This window comes from Sus scrofa, chromosome 8 (genome assembly GCF_054392235.1).
Source record: "Sus scrofa isolate SSC_HxYL_T2T_F1_AM1 chromosome 8, Sscrofa_HxYL_maternal_Yorkshire_Landrace_v2.0, whole genome shotgun sequence".
NCBI classification, from domain to species: domain Eukaryota; kingdom Metazoa; phylum Chordata; class Mammalia; order Artiodactyla; family Suidae; genus Sus; species Sus scrofa.
The window spans coordinates 18,403,816-18,429,687 of NC_139390.1; the positions used below are offsets into that span (position 1 = coordinate 18,403,816).

Genomic DNA, 25,872 nt, shown 5'->3' on the forward strand with positions numbered 1-25,872 from the left:
AGAACGAAGGTCAGAGAAGAAGGAAAGAAACGAAGGGAATGCAGTGTTACAGAAGGAAGAAAGGTCTTACAGAAAAAGAATTGTACCAACAGCGTAAAAGCATAAAAAATAAAATCACCTTATGGGTTGGTTGGTAACTTGCTTTCTTTTTCTAGGCGTAGCTTAGCTCTGTTGCTGGACGACTTCCAGCACAGGCCACAAAGTCTTCCCTTTCCATAGGAGAGCATAGCCACAGCCACCAAACAAGTTCAGTGGCTTCCACTGATGTAACAGCAAAAAAGCTACTCAGGGAACCAAACGCCCTGAAATCTGGTCCAAGCTCTGCCTCTCAGATAAATTTCATAACCTCTCTGGGTCTCTATAGATTTATCTATAAAATGATGGATCGAGATCAATTACACCAAGATATATAGTCAAGGGTGTTCACTGTGGTGTTGCTTTATTATAGGAAAATTTTGGAAACAACCCAAATGTCCAACAATAAGGGACTGGTTACATAAATTATGGTCTGTTCATGTAGCAGATCACTTTAGAGCCATTAAAAGTTGTGATATACAAATAATTTACTGACACATGAACATGTGCACTGTATATTAAACCTCAAAAGCAAATTATGAGACTATGATTTCTTCTAAAAAATCATATATATATATGCACAGAAAAAAGTAACAGATGACATAAATGTTTGTCTCTAAAGTAGAGAAATGATGGGTGATTTTTGCCATATGTCATTTTGCTTATCTGTATTTTTTAAAGTTTTCTAGAATAAATAGTCATGACAGGTAAAAGTTTTTTTTAAAAAAACAGATTTTTGTTAAGTGAAATGGCCTCTATATGGCTATAACACTATCCCTCTCCCTCAGACTACTTATTTCAGGTTTTTAGCAGGAATGCTTATCATATACATATGAATACATATATGTAAGAATATTATTCCTGATCATATATATATATATATATACAGTACGAATATTATTCCTTATGCATAATTTTAATTTATAAAACTTATTTGGCCATCCATGGAGCATACAGCGGCAGGAAAGACTCTTCAGTCTACAAGCAGAAAACCTGAATTTAAGAAGTTTTCTTTTTCTTTTTCTTTTTTTTTTTAAGGGCCACACCCAAGGCATAGAGACGTGCCCAAGCTAGGGGTCCAAGAGCAGCAGCTGCCAGCCTATGTCACAGCCATAGCAACTCCAGATCCAAGCCAAGTCTGCAACCTATACTGTGGCTCAAAGCAACACCAGATCCTTAACCCACTGAGCAAGGCCGGGGATTGAACCTGCATCTTCATGGATACTCATCGGGTTCGTCACCACTGAGCCACAAAGGGAACTCCATCAAGAAGGTTTCTTCACCCTAGCAATCCAGCTTCTTCATTCTGTAAGACTCACTGATACCTTCCACCCCGGGGAACTCAAGATCTGAGATGCAATGAGTAACACAACGTACGTGCTGCTGAAGGGGTCATGGAGAGGATGTGTCTGCCAGCGACCCTCAGGCTGAACCCGGGCAACGGGAGGCTCCTCACTGCTCCCCGTCCTTGGAATGTACTTGCTGGCCGCCAGGCCCACACGAGGAGCTGTTTCGAGGAGGCGGCCTTGAGAGAGGAAGGTGTCACTGAGACCATCTGGGCTGTGTATGTGACTGAACCCCACTGAGGCCTCTTTGTGAACTTGTAAGATTCTGGTGGGCGGGGGGGGGACAGAAATCTACTCTTCTTGCTTTGTAAGTTTCCTTGCTTATGAAACCCGCCCTGGACCACTCCAGAGTAGGCTCTCTTTCTTTAATCTCTCCTTGCCCTCTGTGGACAGGGTCAGTTTCAGATTTCACCACAGGAGGCTCCCAAGGTTGTGAGCCAACCCAGCCCTAAAGTGAAAAAGGCCACACAACCAGGAAGCGATGGTTACATTCTGGACTTCAAGAGATACATCGTTTTCTATTTCACCACCAGGGAAAACTTTCAGGCCTCTGGAATTTACCTATTAGTTGAGTAAGCGTATTCCAAAGTCCTATCATGTGCCGGGCACTGTGACAGGTCCTGGGGATGCAACAGGAAGTGACACAGACACTCTCTCCACCTTTATGTGCTTCTATCAAATCACTCCCTAGACATCAAGACACAGCGTTGGTGCCCCACAGACCTAATTCTAATTAGGGCTCTTAAAGGTGTTCGATCCCAAGCCAGAGACTTCACCAAGCCACGCCACCATTTCTTTATGTGCCAAATAAGGGGGATGATACCCATTTCAAAAACCTACTCTACTCTTCTTTTCAAAAACCTATTCTAAAGATTAAGCAATTATACAAAAGTGTCCGGCACAGGATCTGGCACACAGTAGGACCACAGTAAACATAGCTATTATCGTTTCACTATGGATCCCACGGTTTGCTGATTTAGTTGCCAATACACATATAAATTTTTCTGAGCCAATTTTTCTTTAAGTCATTTGATAGCAAATTTTATTTCACAAGACACTTCAATTTTGATCAATACCATACCTTTCACTACTTAGGAAATAGTTTTGCTAATTCTTTGCCAGAATTCTCATATTTAGAGAACAACTTGGGTTGTGTTATTCAGTTTTTACTCTGACATCCCTACTAGATTCTTCCTCAATGTCTTCCTTTCTTCAAGGCAATAGTGGGGTATCTAGGTTTCAAATACTTGGCTTCTGTTGGAAAGGGAAAAATTAAAAAATAGTCTTTTGGACGATGATTTCTTTTCCCCAGTGGTTAAAAACAGAGAGAAAAGAGCTAAAAGAGGAGGCTGGTGTAAAGAGAGCAGCTATGTGACTTACCGTCATCTAGAAGTTGGGCCATCTCTTCTAAGAAAACACATCCCACAGCCCCCTCGAGCAGATAAACACCAAAGAAAAGGGCGCCCCTCTCACCCAGGGCCCATCGTCAGGACATCATGTGTTGTTCAGTTGGAACAGACTGTCCTGCCTAGAAACGATGGAAGTGTGACATTTGCCTTCACTTCCTCTTCCCAGCCAACATCCATCTCTGCCATCTCTAACCAATCTTCAACTGGGCACATATACGTGTGCCTGTGTTACAACACAAACGCAGGAAACACTGCATCCCCCCCAAAAAAAAAATTTTTTTTGTCTTTTTAGGGCCGCACCCGAGGCATGTGGAGGTTCCCAGGCTAGGGCTCAAATTGGAGCTGTAGCTGCTGGCTGACACCACAGCCACAGCAACGTAGGATCCGAGCCATGTCTGCAACCTACACCACAGCTCACAGCAATGCCTGATCCTTAACCTACTGAGCAAGGCCAGGGATTAAACCCGCGTCCTCATGGATGCTGGTCATATTCGTTTCCAATGAGCCACTCCGGGAACTCCACTAAAAGAAAAAAAATTTTAATTAAAAAAAAAATCCTCTCCCGTTCCAGCATCATCCTAGACACTCGGAGTATGCTACAATCCAGAGAAGTCAGAGATCCCAAGGCTACTCTCTCCCAATTCTGGCCTCAGGGAACTCCCTTAATGTGACAGCCAAACTATGTAACTGTGACCACACGTCCTTATGGCTGCAGCGCCATCTAGTGGCCAGGTGAGCTAGGCGTGCTTCTCCTCATCACCGTGAAAAGGCAACTTCCATCCTCTCCAAAGAGAAACAAAAGTGGCTGCGACACATGACGACTAGAATTAGGAATCACCAGGGTTCTATCATATTCAAATTATTTCCTGATTAAAATCACATCCAAATCCCTGGGAAGAGGTAAGAGAGAAGAAAATTCTTGCCAGCATTAGATTTTCATGTCCAAATGCATCCTCACACAGACTCACAAACTTGCACAAATATTTAGTCTGAATCCAGGCATCTTCATGGCCTTTAAAACCTTCAAGGCCTGCAACAATATACATAAAATCTTTTTAAAACAAAAGGGAAGATGAAAAATAGGTCTCTAAAGACCTGTAATGAGATCCTTTTTTTTTTTTTTCATACATGGCTCTGTCAACCACTACCATTTCTGATGCCATCAGAAACTGACAAGTGAATCGCAACTCTATCCTGCAGAGAACAACCAAAAACGTGCCTGTACATTGCAAAGATGGCAATTTAACTCCTATAACTTTGGGGGGACTTAACCTGGGGATATACAACCTAATTCAGTTTATTTTAAACCCAAATTATTCTGCTTAATAGCCTGGTGGAGCTCAGAACAGAATGTGTGCACTGCTGCTAAATATTCCATATTAAAAATAGTTTGTGATGGGATATGCTTTTTTTAATTAAAAGTTTAATATACATTAACATTTTTAGATGAAAAACTGACAATCTGAGAACAGTTCTAAATTCTCATTTGATTATTTTTCCCGAGCATTGGAGGCATGATATAGCCACAAAAATAGGCTAAAAGGAAAGTTCTTTGAAAGGTTACTTTCTGTCCTATCACACATGCTCTTCTTACCCTCCAGTGGCTTTCTGGTGCAGAAATGGATTGTGTAAAAACTCATAGCTGGGACTATAAGTTATGAGGATTTGCCTTAATTCCTGACCCAGCACCTCCTGGTCAGGCCAACTTAATCACTGTCTGTCCCCTGCTGAGACCTCCCATAGACCAAATTTTAAGTAGAATGAGTTGCTGCTTTCTTGCAGCCTTTCTGCCCCCACCAGGACTGTCAACCCCACCACCACTTGAATGTTTTTGCACTGACCCCTTGCTGTTGGACTAGGGTAGGTTTGCTGGATTTAGGGGAAAAAAAAAAAGGTAAGACCCAGTAAAATTTGCATTTCAGATAAGCAACAAATGAATTTTAGCATCAGTATGTCCCACAAATCACCTGGGGCATATTTATACTGAAAAATAATGTGTTGTTTACCTGAAGTTCAAAGTTAATGGATGTTCTGTATTTGATCCAACGACCCCAGCTTAGGAGCCCTCCTGGGGTGTCACATAGTTGACCTGGTTTTGGATGCAACTGTCTTTATCCCAGCAGTTCCTCAGCCACTGCCTCCACGATGAAGCCTCCCTCTCTATATCCTTCTACCATTTGATCCAGCAATCCCACTCCTGGGTATCTATCCAGAGAAAACCATGACTCGAAAAGACACATGTACTCCAATGTTCACTGCAGCACTATTTGCAATAGCCAAGACATGGAAACAACCCGAATGTCCATCGACAGAGGAGTGGATCAAGAAGATGTGGTACATATACACAAGGGAATATTACTCAGCCATTAAAAGGAACAAAATAACAGCATTTTTAGCAACATGGATAGACCTAGAAATTATCATGCTGAGTGAAGTCAGTCAGACAATGAGACACCAACATCAAATGCTTTCACTGACATGTGGAATCTGAAAAAAGGACACAATGAACTTCTCTACAGAACAGATACTGACTCACAGACTTTGAAAAACTTGTGGTTTCCAAAGGAGAGAGGTTGAGGAGTGGGGGGATGCTGGGGGTTTGGGATGTATATCATTGTACAGCCATACATGTAATAAATTCATTGAGTAATATAAAAAAATAAATTAAAAAATTTTTAAAAAGAAAGAAAAGGACACCAGAAACAACACTGAGGGAAAAAAAAAAAAAGACATCAAAATGAACAGTCATCAAATCAGAGAGACTAATTTTAAGCTGTCTTACTTGTTACTGGCTACAGCCTTAATCAATAGTTCCCAAAACGGGGTGTGCACACAATCAGGAGTACGTGACTGAATTATTTTCTTCTCGTTGTTTTGTTTTCATTGTACTTATTTTTTGGTGACCTCTTATTAATAACATCTACTACTGCTTTCCCATTTATGGTAGTGATTAAAGTTCCTTTTAAAATAAGTTTAAGTGTTTTAGAGGTTTTTCTTTTTTAAGGTAAATAAATAAAGGGGAAGAAGTAATAAGTAAATAATAGGGCAGATGCTACTCAGATTAAGCCATATCATCACAGGGACAGTGAAAGGACTAACATTTGGGAAACAATGACCTAAGGCCCCCAGGCCAAATCTGGCCCACTGCCCATTTTTGTAAATAAAGTTTTATTGAGACACAGCCACAGTCATTCATTTATCTATTGCCTATAGTTGCTTTCATGCAGCAATAGCAGAGTTGAGTTAGTTTCAAAAGAGACTACAAAGCCAAAAATATTTACTCTCTGGCTCTTTACAAAAAAAAAAAAAGTTTGCTGACCCCCAACCTCAAGTATCACTCACCCAAGAGTGAGAGTCAAAGGAAAAGATAGAAGTTTGAAAGTCCCCAGGACAGAGATTTTTTTTGGACAGAGTAAATTTATGACACAATCCAACCTAAAGTCGACATGGTCCTCCATTTCCCATTTCAGATCCTTTTCATTAACCTCCTTCCCATGCCTAGATCTGGCGAGGCTTTTCATCCTTCATTCTCACGCTTAAGATTCAGAATAATATCTGATTCTTCCAGTAAGACTTCCCTTATTAACTCAGACCCACCTACACCCTAAACTAGGTAATGGTAAGTGAAATACACCAAGCTGCCTTTGATCAAGCTCTTAAAAATGCAAAGAGAAAAAAAAAAAAAGCCATCTATTCTTATAGAGAACTATGGCCATATAAGGCAAACCCTTTTTAATAACTCAACAACTCTGGAGTTCTCGTCATGGCTCAGCGGTTAACCAGCCTGACTAGTATCCCTGAGGACATGGGTTCGATCCCTGACCTTGCTCAGTGGGTTAAGGATCTGGCATTACCATGAGCTGTGGTGTAGGTCACAGACACGGCTCAGATCTGGTGTTGCTGTGGCTGTGGTGTAGGCCAGCAGCTATAGCTCTGATTCAACCCCTAGCCTGGGAACCTCCATATGCCACAGATGCAGCTCTAAAAGCAAAAAAATTAAAAAATTAAAAAAATATTAATAACTCAACAACTCAATACTTTAGTACAGAATATGTTAAAGTTAGCACAAATAGGTAACACAGTAACTTCTATAATCATGCACAAATTACTTCTGAAACAATGGGTAGGCTCTGGAAATAAAGCTTTAATCAGCTGCAAAGGTCTGAGTAAGCATAATTGCACCCCACCAGTTAAGCCTCCTTAAGCATGATAGCATTCTGATCCCACAGGTCAGCAGTATTGAAGCATCTCAAGCTAATTCACTCAGATGGAAAGACACAGACACCTTAGGTTTAAAATAAAATTAAAATACAGCCCCCCTTTTGCTCCTATAGACATTGAACATTTCTAGAAAATTTCCCAGCCTTGGAAAACACTAAAGAGAGAGAAAGAGAGAGAGAGAGAGAGAGAGAGAGAAAGATGTGAATTTCGGCTCAATGTCATCTCCTTGCTAAACCTTTCCATGCTGCCCCAGACAAATTTTGTTGCCATTTCCTCTGAATATCTATTATCTCTAGTTGCTCCCAAAAGTCCAGTTGTCACCAACGTGCCATAATTGCGTACCTGGTAGCAAGTCAGTGACCCAGTTGCCTGTAAATCAAGACCTATGTTTGACTTGCTTTCTCCAACCTACCACATGCGAGGGCTTGTTAAGTCTTGGCTAATAAAAGGGGTGAAACCCTCAAAGCTCTTCTAAAAGAGATCCAAGGAGAATATGACCACAAGTTTCCACTAAAGTAGCAGAAAAAAAGAAAATTCTGTATGAATCAAAGAAACATTCTGTTTGTAACCGAGTTTAATTGATAAGTTATGACTAGTAAGGCAAGATAGACAATGAGTCGTACTGGGAGAGGGTAGATCAATGACCCCTAGCCCTTCCCTTTTTGTACGATTTTTCTTCCTGTCAAGTTCTTATCATCTCCTTTTTCTCTTAAAAGATAAGCCAGTATCAGTCATTTACACATTAGTATGAAGAAGATTATTAGTTACTTCTCCCAGCCTCAGTTCTAACAGAGGCAATAAAGTCATTATCCCAAATTTAAAAGGACTGGAAACATGTGCAACAGGCCAAGGAAAAATCAGACACAACCCAACTCTGCCTACAAAGAAAACCTGTTTGCATGGAATGTTACTTTGGCTCAACTAGAGATATAAAAATAAAATGGCAGCAGTGATGGTGGGGATTGAAATACATGCAATGATTATTCTCAACATCCTTCTCAGATCTTAGAGTCACTTGGTTTATTTCAGAACATAATAAGATAGCATGTGAAACTATCTGGTATACGTTTAAAAGGACTGATCTTGGAGTTACCGCTGCGGTGCAAGGGCATCAGTGGCATCTCTGCTGCAGCAGGAGGCAGGTTCGATCCCCAGCCCGGCACAGTGGGCTAAAGGATCCAGCGTTGCCACAGCTGCAGCATAGGTCACAACTATGGCTCAAGTCTGATCCCCGGCCCAGGAACTCTGCATGTCACAGGGTGGCAAAAAAAAAAAAAAAAAAAAAAAAAAAAAAAAAAAAAGTAGAGATCTTGAGCAGAAAGAAAAAACTTCAAAGAAAATTTTATTGTATGCATGTGAAAGATGAAAACATCCTAAAAAATGTTTGTTGTCCCTGTGAACTCTGTGATTTTTTTTTCAGTCTTTATATGTTTATAGCTGGCTTTTTTATTGGGGTATTTTGGGTGAAGCCTCAGAGATTATGCCACATCAGAAAGGGAGAGGTAAAAGACAAAAACACAACAACAAAAAAAACTATGAATGAGCAGTGCTGGCTGAACAAACTGTTTAAGTAACCACCTAGTAATAGGGGAGCAGAAGAAAGGCTAAAACCAGAGGGGCTGATACACCATGTGTTCCAGTATCCATCCCTGTTAGAATGCCACCGTCCCAAGGGAGAGGTGCTATAAAAAGCATCATTTGAGTATCATCTCTCATCATTCAATATAGTTTTTCAACCCTTTCAAAATTACATTGAAAAATCTATATAATGTGCGCCTAGATTAATGAACTGTTTGAATCTGGATCAATAAGCACTCGGGGCTCTGTACCGTGGACACCTGCTGGGAACATCTAGAAGGATGCTTCATGGAGGGCAGAGCCGGTTGGCACTTTGTAACTACAGGGGTTCCACTTAATAAACAAGCAATCTAATATATGACCTCTGCAGATTAATTTCCTGAGAGCGAGTAAATAATCTGGATTCCAAATTTCCCTGATTATGCATATAATTACAGTATCACTTACCAATTAACACATTGATTTAAACCTCCTTGGGATATGTATTTAAGAGCATAAAAGAGATCATTCCGTTATCATCCAAAATGCTCAAAAACGCTCTAGTTTGGCAAAGAATCACAGGGCACATCACTTTCCACCCCTCTGATTTCTCTTATGGAAGAAAACACAATGAGGGTCAAATTATAAATGATACCTTAAAAGATCACAGACCATAATTATTGTCTCAATAACTGGCACACAATGACACCCATTAGCAAAGGTTTGTACGTGACATAATAACAAAGTCTTGGGGAAACTTCATCATCTCCTGAAATATTTCTGTGGACCCACACATTTATAAAACTGCTTCTCTAGCTCGGATTATTATTATTTTTTAATTTACTGCAGCAACTAGGGTATAATTTATCTACCATTAGACAGTTACATAAATAGACAAAGATATACGGTGGAGATTCTTCTCGACTTTAGACAAGTATAATAATTAATGCTAGTGTGTTGTTCCTTATTCCTACATAAAATTTCCCATTAAAAATGTTAATATCTCCCTTCATAAGGCCACAGAGCGATGGGGGGAAAAAAGATACAGGTGAAATTGCTACATAGCAGGCATACATATGTAAAAGAAGTTAAAAATAATAAATCAACATGGCAAATATAATGAAGCCTGCTGTCCAACAGTAAAAGCTGTCAAAATGAGGTTTTATTATTAAGACTTTTATATCCAACTGTTCAGCTGAATAAAATCTTTCATATCACTTGTGCACTTTCAGGAAGAGAATTCACATCTGGGATCAAACGTCGTGGTGCCACATTCCTGATTCCCCCCCCCCCCGTATTACTTTCTGAATAATTATTTGAATCGCCACAGAAAATGAAAGTTGACTGAAGCTAACCACAAAATAACAAGCTTTTACACGCAGCAAAGCCACTCTGTGGTGTTCTCTCGAAGAGTAAATATTGCGAAAAGCGATGCTTAAGCGTTGGAAAAATAAAGATCTCAATGGTTCAAACCCCAGAACTACTGTTTTCTCAGTAAGATCATAACGCAAACAATCATAAATGTGATTTAAAATTACAACTCTGGGGAAACACAGGCAGTTAACTTTGGACTCCATTCTATGTCTTCTCACAGAGAAGAAAAGCCCCTAATATAAGGCTTTATGCTTCCAGAATATATAATATTGACATTGTGATTATTTCTGAGACATAATAACTAATTATTCAGAAAGAGCAAGAAAAGAAACGGGACCGACTCCTCCTCCGACCTTAATCCCTCATTTAAAGGAGGAGAAGATACGGCTTCGTAGGATGGGAGGTCCCATGTGCCATTTCAAAATAAAAGGAACATTTCAAATAAACTTCAATACCCTTGACAGCGTACGAACAAAAACAGCAGCCTATACCAGCTTCTCCCCCAAACAAACCCCGGTGAGATGATGGAGGATTTCAGCTACTATTAAGCCAACGCTGTGAAGCTTGGGGCCCGGGGCAGGGTGGAGGGGGCAGCAGCTACTCAATAAAAAGGAAAACTGAAAATAGTACAAAAATGGCTCCTAATAGCAATAATGTATACTTCTGTGGTCATTACCGGTCAGATAATAACCGGCAGTGACCTTAAAACCATACATTACGGTGTAAGTACGGTCTACTGCTCATTGCAGATGTGTATGTACCTTAGAAATAAGCACTACAATCTTGCCGTAAATGCTCAAACGGCTCCACGGCTGGCTGGCATGCAGGGATTTTTTTCCCTCCCCAGCGTTATCACACCAGGAATCTTATAATGATCTGAAAAAATATGTACCATAGGGTAACAGTGCTCTACCGAAGAGATAAATACCCAGGCCGAGGTAATCGAACACACACAGAAAGCAGCTTTCCTGCCATGCAGGTGGATGTTTTTATAACACAAAGACTCAGGGAGAACATTTTGACCTTTTTAAGTCTCAGCTGTCAGGAAAGCTGCAAGGATCTGAGTTAATATATTCATCCCGGCTACAAAATGCTACAATAGCTATCCTCCCATTTTGCAGCTCAAAATAGTGAGGCCCAGGTAAACCAAATGGCCTGTTTCAGGAGGAAGCAAGGCAATGGTTCTGAGAACTAACTTCTCTGCAGTGCAGGCCTGGGTTCCTGCATGAAGGTAACTAACCTTCTCACAATCCTCAAATACTTTCATCACAAATCTATTCATATTTCTTTCCTGCCTCCTATAGACTGGAGGATTACACACATTTAAAAAAAAAAATTTTTTTTTTGCAAATGTACGGGGGATGTTGCATCTACTTTCTTCTTTGTAATTTTCCTGCTCAACAACTTTTTTCCTTTTTTGGCTTTTTAGGGCCGCACCCACAGCATATGAAGTCCCCAGGCTAGGGGTCAAATTGGACTGTAGCCGCCAGCCTATGCCGGAGCCACAGCAACACCAGATCCAAGTCAGGTTTGCAACCTAGACCAAAGTTCACTGCAACACTGGATCCTTAACCCACTGAGCGAGGCCAGGGGTCAAAACAACTTCTCATGGATACTAGTCAGGTTCATTACCGCTTAGCCACAACGGGAACTCCCCAACACCTTTTTTTAACATCAAATAATCTTTGCAAATGCATCTCTGACCAGCGTACAAGAAACTATACAGTCTGGGAGACATGCTGGGTCTAAAAGCCTCCTGGGTCTTTCCATCCCAAGACTCAAGAATTCCACTGCTTTATCAAGAATTGACATGGGTTATTTCTTAGCAAAGCAGTCTTGGGGGGAGTACAGAAAATTAGGCACTTCCTAGAAAACAGAGGAAATGAAACCAGTTACAGCAAGGGTTTTCTGCTGTTGTTGTTGAAAACTCCAAAGTAGGAAAAGACCCCACTTCCCTCCTCTTCTTCATTGACCCCAAGAAGCTTGTTCATCCAGAGGGGACATCAGCCGGGGTTCCTTTGGGTCACTGTGTTCACCCCTTGACCACACGTCTGTGCCTAGAGCTGAGAAACAGCTCCCTAAAGACACACAGGGCCTCTTTCATTCCAAGGGTTCTTACTACTAGCTTTCTCATTCTCTCCTTCCCCACTTGGAAAACAATCTCCCGGAACTGATTTCTGGCAGGGTCTTTACTGAAGAAGCTGAGAGTCAACTTGCTTTCAAAGCCTTATGGGCTTCATCCTTCTGGGTAGAGGGCTCAGGGTCTCCCGAGCCAGGGGTGATCCGCCCGACACCCTGGGAGCTGCCTCACTCCTCAACGGGCTGTAGGTAGGCTGGCAAATACCTGTGTAGAACACTGGTGCTCCATGGGAGTGATTCCCCCCCACACAGGGGGCACTGGTCAGTGTGTGGAGACATTTGGGGTTGTCATAACTGGGGAACAGAGGGGTGATGATTATCTAGTAGGTAAAGACAAAAAAAAAAAAAAAAAAAAAGAAGGGTGTTCTCGTGGCTCAACAGAAACGAACCAGACTAGCACCCATGAGGACATGAGTTCCATCCCTGGCCTCATTTGATCCCTGGTTAAGAATCCAGTGTTGCCATGAACTGTGGTGTAGGCTGCAGATGTGGCTCAGATCCTGCATTGCTGTGGCTCTGGTGTAACCCAGCAGCCATAGCTCAATTCAACCCCTAGCCTGGGAACCTCTCTATGCTGCACCTGTGGCCCTAAAAAGGAGAAAAAAAAAAAAAAAAAAAGGAAAACCACACACACACCAAAGAAATATCCAGCCCCAAATGTCAAGAGTGCCAAGGTTGAAAAGCTGGATCTAAAGGCCTTGCTCTTTGGAACAGGTGTCCCCTGACTCCTGCATCCCCAGCACCTCCCTAGCATCTGCACACAACCCGTGTGGTCTCAGCCCATGCTACTGGAGACACAGACCACCTCCAGTGGGAGAGCCAAGTGATGGGCCGTCTTCCCCATCCCACCTGATGGCCCCATTCCTGCCGTTCTCTTCTTCCTGCCTCTCTTTTACCAGGTCCCTTTCCCTCGCTCTTGTTCTAGCCTCTGTTCTTTCTCTTTGCTCTCAAAAGGCTACCTCTGGAGAGTGCTTCACAGTTTCCAGAAGCATTTAACCAGCTTGATCTCCAAAGCTACCCTGCTAGGGAAGGCTCCTTCCTTACTCAACACAGGGTGATACCAAAGCTCGCACAATATACACCCTTTGTCAAACAAAGGTCACCAAGCTTCTAGGCCATAAAGCTGAAACCAGATGTGTGTCCGGCTCCAGGGCCAGGCTCTCTCTCCTGGTAAAAGATGTCTGGGCTACTCTCTGGTCATGCTGTGTGGAGGGGGGTGACTCAGGTTCTAAAACGAATTTTAAAATATGCATCCATCATTGAGGAGCAGGAATGAGGTAACAGGAAAGAGACCAACTTCACGGCAAACCAACCTTCCCCTCTCTCTCCTCGGTGGCTGTGAGCCGAATTCCTTCAAGGGCTGAGAAGTGAACGTGTATCCTTGTCATTAGCTCTACAAATACCTTATTTTAAGAGACTCGGGCCATAGGGTAATCCTAGGCTTTCTGAGATCCAAGCATCATTGTCATGGAACCCAAAACACCATGAGCCACCGATCTCACAAAGCAGAGCGACCAACACAAGGGCAGGGGCTATGTCACATTGCTGCCGGACCTGACAAAATACGTGTGGAATTTCACTGCAAATCCCCACCTGCTGAGCCAGGAACGGGGGCACAGTACACCTGTGATCAGTGTCTGGCCTCAGGGGCACTGGGCCCAGGCAGCAAATATACAAAAGTTGTCAAAGAACTCGAAAGTCCCCTGTGCGTACAGGCACGTATTTATAATCACCGTAAAACTAATAAACGCATGTGTTTTCTTTTGTGCATCGGGCCCTGGGCGAGGTACCAAAGATACAGAGATGAACTGGCCTGACCTTCATTCTCTACGGGGTCGAATAAGGGAGGCAACAGGTGCTTCACACTCCAAAGAGACCAGTACCACACTGGAAGGTCCGGAAGCTAGGGACGGGCCCCCGGAGGAAGGAAACATGTAGCCCTGCCTAGAGGAGGTGACACAGAAGCTGAGACAGAGAAAAACAAGGCGAGGTTGGCCTGTGGAAAGGGGGAGCAGTACAGAGACAGTGCGCTCAAAGGCACGGTGGCAGCAGGACCAGACCAGCCCGGCGAGAGGGAGATTGAAAACTCTGACATGTGACTTGAGAGTTTTGCCCGTGATGAGCCCTGTGTGAGAGGGAGATGGAGGCAGGACTGAGAAAAGCTTTCTATGTCAAGCAAAGCAATTCAGGTGCTACTCTAGAAGCCTGAACTTTTTAAAAACTTTTCAGGAAAAAAAAGAAAAACATTTTTTTTCTGAAAAACAAAGGGAAAAAAAAAAAAAGGAGTTCTCTGGTGGCCTAAGGATGAAGGCTTTGGCATTGTCACAGCTGCGGCTTGGGTCACTGCTGTGGCCCAGGTACATCTGCATGCCCTGGGAGCAGCCAAATAAAGACATAAATATAACGTTTCTGGTGCTGCCCAGATAAGACAGGCATTCTCCCATCACCACCCAGGGCTTCCTGACCAGGTTTGCAGCCGAAACAAATGTTTTACAAAACACTCACCTTTTCTGCATGAAATTCACTCTGTTCCCACTCATGTTTTTGAAGGTTTGTTGCAAACCGCATAAAACAATGTCATGAGCCACATGTCAGTTTTATTCGGCAGCTTTTAAATCCTGCTCCAGGCCGCAGGGAAGCAAGAGAGTTTTTCTTTCTTTCTTTCTTTTTTTCTTTTAATTGGGAGCTGACAAAATCAGGTATATTTACGATGATTGCTTTGGCAGCCAGGTGAGAGGTGGCTTGGAGCTGGGCACCCCGGGGTGAGGTGAAGCAAGAGTCCACAAAAGACACGATCTGAGTCTGAACTCAAGTAATGACCCTGAAGATGGAAAGTAGGGCAAAGTCCTGGTTCTTCAAAGTCAAAGAACCAACCACGCTGGGTGACTTAGAACAGCAGGGATGAGGGGAAAGCTTCCGGATTGAGAGGCTGATGGGGTGATGCCAACACTCACAGAGGCAGAGAACACAGAAAGAGAAGGGGGCGGGGTGATGGGAGGCTGTGGGTCTGGACTGGGTAAATGTGAGGTAACCCTAGGACACCCCCAGTGGAAATGTCCAGTAAATGGCTGCAAAGATGCTTCCAAATTTCAGAAGACATGTCTAGAGATGGAAACACAGATATAGATGTAATTAGCAGAGAGAGGATCATTAAAGCCTTGGGGTGGATGAGCTCTCCTAGAGAGTCACGTAGAAAAGCAAAGAGGAGAATAGACATGGAAACACCAAACGGAAGAGCTGGACAGAAGAACCAGAAAGAGTGTCAAAGGCATCGGAGGGGAGATCAGCGGCCAGCAATGGAAGACTGGCCTTCATCATGGCCTCATCACTATCTACCATGATACTTCATATTTATTTCCATAGTAATTTACTGCCTGCCTCCTCCACTAGAATATACTATACTTCTCTACCTCCAGAACCTAGAAGGGTGCCCTCAGCACATAGTAGGACTCAATAAGCATTTGTCAAGTGGGCAAATGATTAGAGAAAGGAATGCATGCCAAGGCAGGAAACTGTTTCAAAGTATGGGATTTGTCAACATGGGCAACTGCTGCAAAGACTCAAGAAAATAGGTCATTAGTTTTGAAAATTAGGTCGTTGGTAACCTTAGCAAGAGTCCTTTTAATAATGTGTTGGTATAAAAGCTAAATTGTTACAGCTTCAAAGAAAACAGGGGTGAGGTCACTCTTTGCAAGGGAAGAGAAGGCAATGTCAAGAGGTTAATTTGGGAGAGGAGAGATGGAAGCAATCTGAGATCATGGGTGGACTTAGATGAATCAGCCAGAGGAAAGAAAGTGGAGCTAAAGAAGAAGAAAAGCATGGAACAAGGCAGTGAAAAGGGCAGAAGGCATTAGAGAGACCAGCATACAAGAGGTTGTCTTAGTTCACTATATTCCAGCTGCTATAGTAAAATGCCATAACAGAGGTGGCTTACAGACAACAGAGATTTATTTTGCACAGTTATGAGGTCTAGGAAGTTTCAGATTAAAGCACCAGCAGGTTCAGTATCTGAGGAGAGCCCGCTTTCTGGTTCACCGATGATACCTTCTAGCTGTGACCTAGAAAGAGCCAGGGATCTCTCTGAGGTCTCTGGAACAAGGGCACCAATACCATCCACGAGGGCCCCACCCTTCTGCCCCAATACCTCCCAAAGGCCCTACTTCTTCATAATATCACAGTGCTTTTAGGATTTCAACATATACATTTTGAGGAGACACAAATATTCAGACCATAGCAGGAGCTGACGGGTAAGCTTTGTCTGATACAGAAAAGGAGAGAAGGAGTGGGCTGCCATGGGGAAACATTCAGGTATGTACAAGGATAATGAGGGAATCCCCAGCTGATGGATTCTGTTTTCCTTTGTGAAAAATGAGGCAAGACTACCTGTACAATCTGCATAAGGCGAGGAGTAGCTTATTTTGAAGGAGATTCCATGGGGAAATCAAAAGTGGCCAATTAGGGGGGAGCAAGGAGATTTCAAGACGCACTGAAGACCTAACCAAAACTGGAAACCATAAGTCCATGGTGGTGTCCAGGAGCATGGTTATGGAGCTGAGAGCCCCAGAGCAGAAGCAAGGAAAAAAGTCAGGTTCACCATGCATCCATGGCGTGGTGTAATGAAAACTACCTTGGAAGAAAGCCTACCCTCCTTCTCTACCAGTAAGAACAGGCAGTCCCTGCTTAAGCCCTATGGCCCCCTCCACATTGCCAGATCCTGAGCATGTAATCACACCTCTATGAGCTTCTTACCCACAACTGTGGATCGTAATATTGTTCTAGTCTTACCAAATGTGGTGAGGCCCAAATAGGAAAACATATTTGAATGACTTTTGCCAACTCCTAAGCACTACGGAGGTTCCCCGCCTTGCTGTTTCCCCAAACAAGCCTTGTGCCATCTTTTCAAGTAACATGGAGCAAGGACATCCTAAACGCCTCCTAGGCACCTGGCATCCTCCTCTCCAACTATGCCCCTGGCCCCATGGGAGTGACATTTTGGACCTACAGAATAAGAACAATTTACACAGGAGGCCCTAAACTCATTCAGTCTCTATTTAAATTACTTCCCCATGAAAAGAACTTCTGCCAACTCTCATGCCTTAGAGATGGAACCAAGGAGAGAGAAATTTGCTTTTGTTAGCAGACTCCATAATTACATGGAGATATGTCCACCTGGGTAATAGCACATGGGATTTTTTTTTTAACTTTTTATATAAATATTTCAGTTTCTTACCTTGCTAGATTGACTTTTTCTCAATATTAATTGCCTCCATAGTCTTAATCTATAGCAACATTTCTAACCGGTGTCCCTGTACATTTTTCTTTCTCAGGAGGCTGCTACTGGACGACTTAATTTAAATTTTTTAATACCATGAATAAATAGTATCTGGCTTTGCTCAAGGGGGGTAAGTGAGTCTCTAAAGGGTGAGTGTCAGCTCTTCGACAGTTTACGGAAAGAGGCTACTTACTGAGTTTCAGTCTGGCCCACATGTTTCATAAATAGGAAAATCCACATCTCCTTTAACCAATGCTAATTTCTATCATCTACGAAATGGACATCTAAGCTGTCACCTTAGGTGTTCCTATCTATAGGCACTGAGTTTATGAATGAGGTCCCTTGCCTAAAGGATCAGCCCTTTACATAACGAGGCTCCTCCTGTTGGTCACAGATCCCAGACAACCGGGTCACCTGGGACATTAAGTTGCAGCCATAAATTATTCCGTTTTGCATCCCTAGAGCAGCTGCTCTGGTCACACAGCCCATCTCTCTCTCCTGTGCCAAGAGAGAGGGTGATCTTAGGCCCCCCTCACTTTTCAAATAAGCCCTAACTCCTCCCATGGCCGAGCACGTGTTCTGTTCCCTGGATAGCCCCATTTTTACTGCTGAAACTCAAGAAGCTATTAAAGTCTCCTCAACCTGGCAGAGCCCCAGGACCAGATGGTGTTCTCCCAGTTCTTATAAAGCCTTTATTAACAAAATGACACCAAGCCTCACTGGCCTCCATAATGACTGCTTTTTCCCACCCACGGAAGACCCTCGATGGCAAGGACGACCTGTTGATTGCTATGCTTGCCGTCACTGTCAGAACACCTCTGGACCTCCGCATGGCTCTGAATCTTCACTCGAACCCTTGCAGGGCCCTGATGAGAACAGCTCCCTCTCCCCCTCCCCGACCCCCCCCCCCAAAAGGGAAGAAAGCCAAAGCAAGCTAATGAGAAGCATAAACAGCAGACTACAGAGGGGGGTTTGCTAGAAACTCACCACCCCTCTTCTGGGATTTTGAAGAGTCTGGCAATGATGAAGCTTTTGGCAGCCCCCCCTCAGGAAGAGGCAGAGCTGTTAATTGCTAATCTGGCCTCATGGGATTTGCATGGAGGACTGGCTTTCAGTCCGGTGTAGGTTTTCATCTTGTGTGGCGGCTCCATCAGGGTGCCCAGAAGAGCCGGGGGAGTCAGTAAGGGAAGACGGAATTTCTCACCTCCGGGTCAGTAGTGCAGATGTGAAAGGCCACGGAAAGCCCTTATCTTCGGGTGGACTCTGGGAAGGTGCTCAGGCACCATCAGCTGCCATACGTGATGCTCAAGTGACAAACACTCACGGCACAGCATCTCAGGGAAGCGCTTGGAAACTCATGCTCTCTGAAGTCAAACTGGGCTCGGGCGCGCCGAGGCCGAGGGACAGAATCCGTGTGCCTTTTCCACCTGTTCTGTGACCTTGCCAACAATGCCAGAATGTTCATAAACGCGCATTCCTCCCCGTGCCTTTTTCAAATGACTTTTAAAGTTCACCAGTTTTTTTCCTCTCCCTCTCACCTGATGTTTGTCCACTCATGGCAGGTCCGTGGAAATAGGTTAGCAGGTGGAACTTTCAAGATTCCCCCAAAACTCAAACTCCGACATGGGGAACACAGGCAGAGCCCGGGAGAGCTGCCTGTACATTTTGCTCGGAAATGTTAACCCACCAGGGAATCTTCTCAGCACGGGTGCTTTACAGCTCAGGACCTTTTCTCGCTGAATACTGAAGTTATTTCTGGAAAAACAATTCTTATTTCCAAAGAAATATGGCTGGTGACACAGAAACGTCCCTTCTTGTTTCTCCGCTGTCCATCCTAAGGTCGGCTCGTTTGGGTTTAACTCTTTGCCCTCTTTCTTCACCCTTACTGAGAAGTTGTCCTCTTCCTGCCCTTTACTGGAACCTTCTCTAGAAGAACAGCCTCAGACCTAGGCCTTGAAGGCAGCATGGTCCTCCCTGCAGGTGGCATGAATAGGCCAGTGAACCTTCTGGATCCCATCCTCCCCGTATCCCCCAGAGCCAGCAGAGCGGATGATAATGTAAAAGTGACAACAGAGGAGTTCCCACCATGGCACAGCAGAAACGAATCCGACTAGGTTCCATGAGGATGCAGGTTCGATCCCTGGCCTCGATCAGTGGGTTAAGGATCCGGCGTTGCTGTGAGCGGTGGTGTAGCTCACAAATGTGACTCGGATCCTGCGTTGCTGTGGCTGTGGTGTAGGCCGGCAGCTGTAGCTCCCATTCGACCCCTAGCCTGAGAACCCCCATATGCCACAGGTGCGGCCCTAAAAAGCAAAAAAATGAAAATAATAAAAATGACAACATAACTTGCATAAAGGGATGCTCTGCACGGCAGCCACCCTGGCATGTGTTCATTTCTGCACGCAGGCCAGGCCCTTCCCTATACCGGGTCTTTGGATAAGCCGTTTCCTCTTCTTGGAAGCCCTTCCGACTTACTCTGCTTCCTGAACTCCTGGAACTTCAACCCGCATCACCGCTTCTCCCCTGCTGTCTGTGAGGAGAGCAACGAGCCCCATGGGAGCACGGGCGCTTACATTTGTGACCAGATTACATTTGTGACCAGATTACCAGCCACCTTCCCCTCTGGAGCACAGACTCCCACGGGGGCAAGACCCCAACCTCGTTTCTCTTCCTCACCTCCAAATCCAGGGCCGATAGCAGAGCCGGCACGTTGTGGGCACCTCGAGTCAAGTGCATCTGTGATCTCTTTTTCTGTTCACAACAACCCAATGAGGAGGTGATTTTCTGAAATCTCCATTGCACTAAGGAAGAAGCTGAGGCTCAGGGAAGATAAATCACTTGGCCCAAACCACACAGCTAATAAGATGGCAGAAGCAAGATTTGAACCCGAGGCCATGGGGCTCCCGAACCCTGCCCTTTCCCCCATTCTGTATGACCCTGCTCCGGTGCCTCAGTCAATGCTGAGCTGTGAAACAGTCACCATGTAATTGCTTAGCTCCTGACCTGTTCCCATTGTCAGTTTAGCAGAATGGGCAACTAGGCTGCACCTACCCAAGTCCATGCACACCACAGCCCACGTGACCAACCACTCACTCTTCCACTGAGCAAAATAAGGATTTGACTCCTCATCTATGCCCATATATTCATAATCAATATGCCTAGGCCAGGACTAGGGTGGGACAGGTGAAGCACTTGCCTTGGGAGCCAAAGTTAAGGGCACATCAAAATCTCCTTAACCAGAGTCCCTGTCGTGGCTCAGCAGAAACAAATCCGACTAGTAACCATGAGGTTGCGGGTTCGATCCCTGGCCGCGCTCAGCAGGTTAAGGATCCAGCATTGCCATGAGCTGTGGCGTAGGCTGCAGACCTGGCTCGGATCCTGCGTTGCTGTGGCTGTGGTGTAGGTTGGCAGCTGAAGCTCCGATTCGATCCCTAACCTGAGAACCTCCATGTACCGAGAGTGAGGCCCTAAAAATCAAAAAGCAAAAAAAAAAAAAAAAATCTCCTTAACCAAGATATTTTAATGCAGTATGCTTTTTAAAAACTGGGGAAAAAATGACAAGCAAAAAAGTCAAAATCAAAAGTTTAAGTCAAGACAGGAAGGGTGTAAGTGGGCAGGACCCTCTGGGCCTTCCCAGGACAGACCCCTCCCCCATAGCCTCTGCTTTATCTCCTCTCTGAAGCACCTCGATTGTTATCTGATTTGTTTTACAAATGCAAAAACCACTACCAGAGGGGAGAAATTAACTACTTGATGATGGGTGAGCACAGAGCCCCCAGACCTACCGGCGCCTGAGGATGGATAATGTTAACCCCTGTGACACTGCCCTGTTAACCTCACCGTCACCCAACTGTGCTCTAGCTGCGTACCCTGGGACCCTTCCCCTTCACCTGGCATTCAAAAATGCTTTGCTGAAACCTACCAGGGAGTCCACCAGGCTTTTGAACATAAGCCCATTCTCCTTGCTCAGCACCCTGCAATAAACACGGCACTGTCCTTCACCACAACCCAGTGTTAGTGGATTGGCTTTACTGTGGGCAGGACCCAAGTCTGATTCTGTCACGCGGTATTACTGATTTGCACCCCACCCCCCGCCCTCCAGGCTCCAATGTGGGCTTGCCAAAACTCTACTCCATACGCTCCTTCCAGAGGAGCAGAGGTGGCGGATGAGCTGACACCTCTTGGCCACCCCAGAGCGTGTCTGTCCAGTAAAGTATGTCTGCCTGACTTGCTTTATGGAGAACTCAGCTGAGAACCGTGAACACATGGGTGTTGTGTCGGCCAATATGCTATGGTGTCTGCCTTTCCTCTCAGATGTAGAACTACAAACCTGAACGCTGTAAGAGCTTACTCTCTTAAAAGATGGGGCTTTTTTTTTTAATTGATGAATAGTTGACTTACAATGTTCTGTTAATTTCTGCTGTACAGCAAAGTGATTCAGAAATAGACATATAGATATAGACATGTATAGATATATAAATACATGTATATATTCTTTTCCATTACGGTTTATCACAGGATATTGACTATAATTCCCTGGGCTATACAGTAGGACCTTATTGTGTACCCATTCTATACACAATCGTTTGCATCTGCTAACCCCAAATTCCTACTCCACCCCTTCCTCACCCCGCTCCCCTTGGCAACCACAAGTCTGTTCTCCATGTGAGTCTGTTTCTGCTTCATAGATAAGTTCATTTGTGTCATATTTTAGGATTCCACATATAAGTGATATCACATGGTATTTGTCTTTCTCTTTCTGACTGACTTCACTTAGTAGGATAATCTCTAGGTCCATCCATGTTGCTACAAATGGCATTATTTCGTTCTTGTTTATGGCTGAGTAGTATTCCACTGTGTATATGTACCACGTCTCCTTTATTCATTCCTCTAGCAATGGACATTTAGGTTGCTTCCATGTCTTGGCTATTGTAAATGATGCTGCATTGAACATCGTGGGGTGTGTATCTTTTCAAATTAGAGTTTTCTCCAGATATATGCACAGGAATGGGATTCCAGGATCATATGGCAACTCTATTTTTAGTTTTTAAGGAACCTCCATACTGTTCTCCATAGTTGCTGCACCAACTTACATTCCCACCAACAGTATAGAAGTGTTCCCTTTTCACCACACTCTCTCCAGCATTTATTAATTGAAGACTTTTTAAGATGGCCATTCTGACCTGTATAAGGTGGTACTTCATTGCAGTTTTGATTTGCATTCCAAGATCGTGCTTTTGTTTATCAAAGCAATAAATATACATGCGAGGTGAGGTCAGATGGAGTCAATATCCATGAAGGATACAAAGACAATGAGGAAGGACAGTTTCATGGCACAGCTTCAGCTTGCCCCATATTCTGTGTGAACAGCACCTCCTGGAGGAGTGGAGGCCACAGCTCAGGCGTAGTGACAGACAGGTACGGAGCCTCAAGTGGCCACTTTAGCTGGGGCGGTGGTGGAGGAGTTCTCTGTGGAAGGGACATATAGAAACTGTAGAGTAGACGTAGCCGGCTCAGAGCGGAGGGTACAGTAAGGCCCCAGGGCTGACAAATGCCTGGTGTCTGATTCAGCTTGGGCTGCCATAACAAAATGCCACAGACTGGGTAACTTAAACCACAGGCATTTATTTCTCCCAGTTCCAGAGGCTGAGAAGTCCAAAATCAAGGTGCTGGCTGATCAGTGCCTGGTGAGGAAGCTCTTCCTGGCCTTCAGCAGGGGGTCTTCTTGCTGGTTTTCACATGACAATGAGAAAGAGAAGCAGACTCTCTGGGATTTTGCGTGTGTGTGTGTGTGTGTGTGTGTGTGTGTGTGTGTGTGTGTAAGGACCCTAATTCCATCATGAGGACCCACCCTCATGACCTCATCGAATCTTAATGATTTCCCAAAGGCCAACACATTTGGACGTTTTGAGCTTCAACACCTGAGTTTGGGCAGGGAGTTGGCCCCCAATTCGGGCCAGAGCGGCATTCAAGAATTAGAAGAAAGATGTGACATGTGAGACATAGTGACCCAGGGAGAGGATGGCAGGTGGTGAGGCTGGACACTCTGCAGGACTTTGAAGACCATGGTAAGAAGTTTGGATTTACATTAAGTGATGATTGGAAGGGAGGAGCACGGGGGATGGATAGAGCGGGTGGAAGGATATTTAAAGCCCAGGACTGGACCAGAGGGTGCAGAGAAGATCAAGAGGAACAAACTGACTCAGAGGTAGAACTGATAGCACTTGGTGATGGGTTAGGTTCATAAAAGACTGAGTAAGAGGAGTTCCCGTTGTGGCGCAGTGGTTAACGAATCCGACTAGGAACCATGAGGTTGCGGGTTCGGTCCCTGCCCTTACTCAGTGGGTTAAGGATCCGGCGTTGCCGTGAGCTGTGGTGTAGGTTGCAGACACGGCTCGGATCCTGCATTGCTGTGGCTCTGGTGTAGGCCGGTGGCTACAGCTCCAATTAGACCCCTAGCCTGGGAACCTCCATATGCCACAGAAGCGGCCCAAAGAAATAGCAAAAAAAAGACAAAAAAAAAAAAAAAAAGACTGAGTAAGAAAGAGATGTGAGTTAGGGCTGGCATGAAAGAATTATCCCATTCTCTATGGAACAGGTATTTTTCACCAGAGGTGAGGGTATGATACCGGAGGGGGGAAAAAACCTACCTACATTCCTACTAATAATACCCATACCACTGGTTGAAATAATCACCTAAAATTTCAGTCTTCATCAATCCTCCCACTTGTGTCTTATTCATGACAATAAAGTTTATTTCTAATAATACTGCTGCAATTTTTTATTCATCATATTTGTGCTTTAGAATCACCATTGCAGTGAAATTTATATTCAACAGCATTATTACAATTTTCGGCTGCTAATGAAATTATTGTTTCTGTTTGTGATGTGTTTTGGAGCTATAATGATAAAAATTGTCCTCTCAAAAATACCACTGCAATGGTGATGTCCTCAAAACCTGCCATAAATGACAAACTGCAGAATGCCTGTGAGCAATTAAGCTCTGGGCTTCTTATTTGTATCATGGTGGGATCTAGGTCCTGTACCAGAAGAGAACTGAAATACCAAAGGTTAAAACTCACAGTCCAGGACATCATTCATAAACTAAAAAATAAAACTGAGTGGAAATCTTCAGAATGTGTTTAATTTATAGTAAAGTGTGATAAATTTAATTATAAATTACGTCTACTGCACTAACATATTATATACATTAAACGTGTGAACCAAAAGAAATTGAAGAGGATGAGATACAAAATAAAAAGACATTGGAAATCTTTTTTTTTTTTTTTTTTTTTTTGTCTTTTCAGGGCCACACCTGCAGCATATGGAAGTTCCCAGGCTAGGGGTTAAATCAGAGCTGCAGCTGCCGGCCTACACCACACAGCCACAGCCACACCAGATCTGAGCCCCGGCTGCAACCTACACCACAGCTCAAGGCAATGCTGGATGCTTAATCCACTGAGTGAGGCCAGAGATCAAACCTACAACCTCATGGATGCCAGTCAGGTTCATTACCGCTGAGCGACGACGGGAACTCCCGACATTGAAATTCAATGCCCTCTTCCGCTTCCCCACTGCCCTCAACACCTGGGTAAGTGCCCAGCAGTTTGGAAAGAATGGGCCTAGAATACTGTTCCCCTCCAACCCCTGACCCCCATCTCTGATTCATATCCACCCTACTCATTCTTCGAGAGAACAGATCTGACCATGGATTTCCACCTGCTGGGGCTAAATGCAGCGCTTAGGTGGCAAGGGACAGGGGCCGACCCTTTTCATCTGTTTTAAACTGGAGGATTTTTGCATAAGAAGTTTAAGTGAACGAAGGGCTTTGTAATTAATAAAATCAAGTTTGAAAAGCACTGCTCTGCTGTCAGCACATCAGTTACAGATTATCCACATGCTCCCTTCCATTCTCTGTACTTGCTGTAATTTCTTCCTGTTTTCTTCTTGACCTCTTCCAGGTTCCAGGCTAGAAGTCATGAGAGCAGCCTCCAATGCCTATTTGTAAATAAAGTGTTCACTAGTTATCAAGCAGACACTTATACCTAGGAATGATATAGCCACCATCTGGGTGTTCCCACAACCACTTTCACATGAAAAAAAGATTTCTAGATGAAAACAGGAAACATTCCCAAACAGGATGAGACAGCTTCTAACCAGCAGGCACAAGGACCCTGCCGTCACTCTGTAGAGACTCCTATTGTAGCTGTCCTGATCTTTCCCATCAAAGATCCAAGGTTGAGCCCAATAAAATGACCCATTTACTCAAAGAGCCCCTGGAGTTCTACGCCTGGATTTTCCATAAATTCACCAACCAGTCATGAGCAAGTGATCCGACCAAATCCCATACCTCCATGGAGACATTTTCCCCAGAAGAAACCCTTTCCAAAGAGGAGAGATGCCACAGTCTCTCACTCTGACTCTCTCTCCATTTTATCTGGCCTGTTTTGGAGCATTGTCCTAATCTTTTGACTCCTGT

General features: G+C 44.1%; 1 protein-coding gene and 1 long non-coding RNA gene across 8 annotated transcripts in view; both read right to left on the minus strand.

The window, feature by feature from the left end:
* Positions 1-25,872, minus strand: part of PPARGC1A (PPARG coactivator 1 alpha) — a 686,355-nt gene that overhangs the window by 632,581 nt on the left and 27,902 nt on the right. For 2 of the 7 annotated variants that reach the window (XM_084970905.1, XM_084970900.1), the window contains exon 1: positions 1,453-1,649. The exons of the other annotated variants lie outside the window; for them this stretch is intronic. The gene's annotated coding sequence lies outside the window, so the exon portion shown is untranslated. Of the gene's footprint in view, positions 1-1,452; positions 1,650-25,872 lie in introns of those variants that run through there. 7 annotated transcript variants of the gene reach the window in all.
* Positions 17,250-23,921, minus strand: LOC146400347 (uncharacterized). Its single transcript, XR_014812253.1, has 3 exons — positions 21,638-23,921; positions 20,830-21,465; positions 17,250-19,665 (listed from the first exon to the last, which is right to left on the minus strand). It is a non-coding gene; the product is annotated as an uncharacterized LOC146400347 (long non-coding RNA).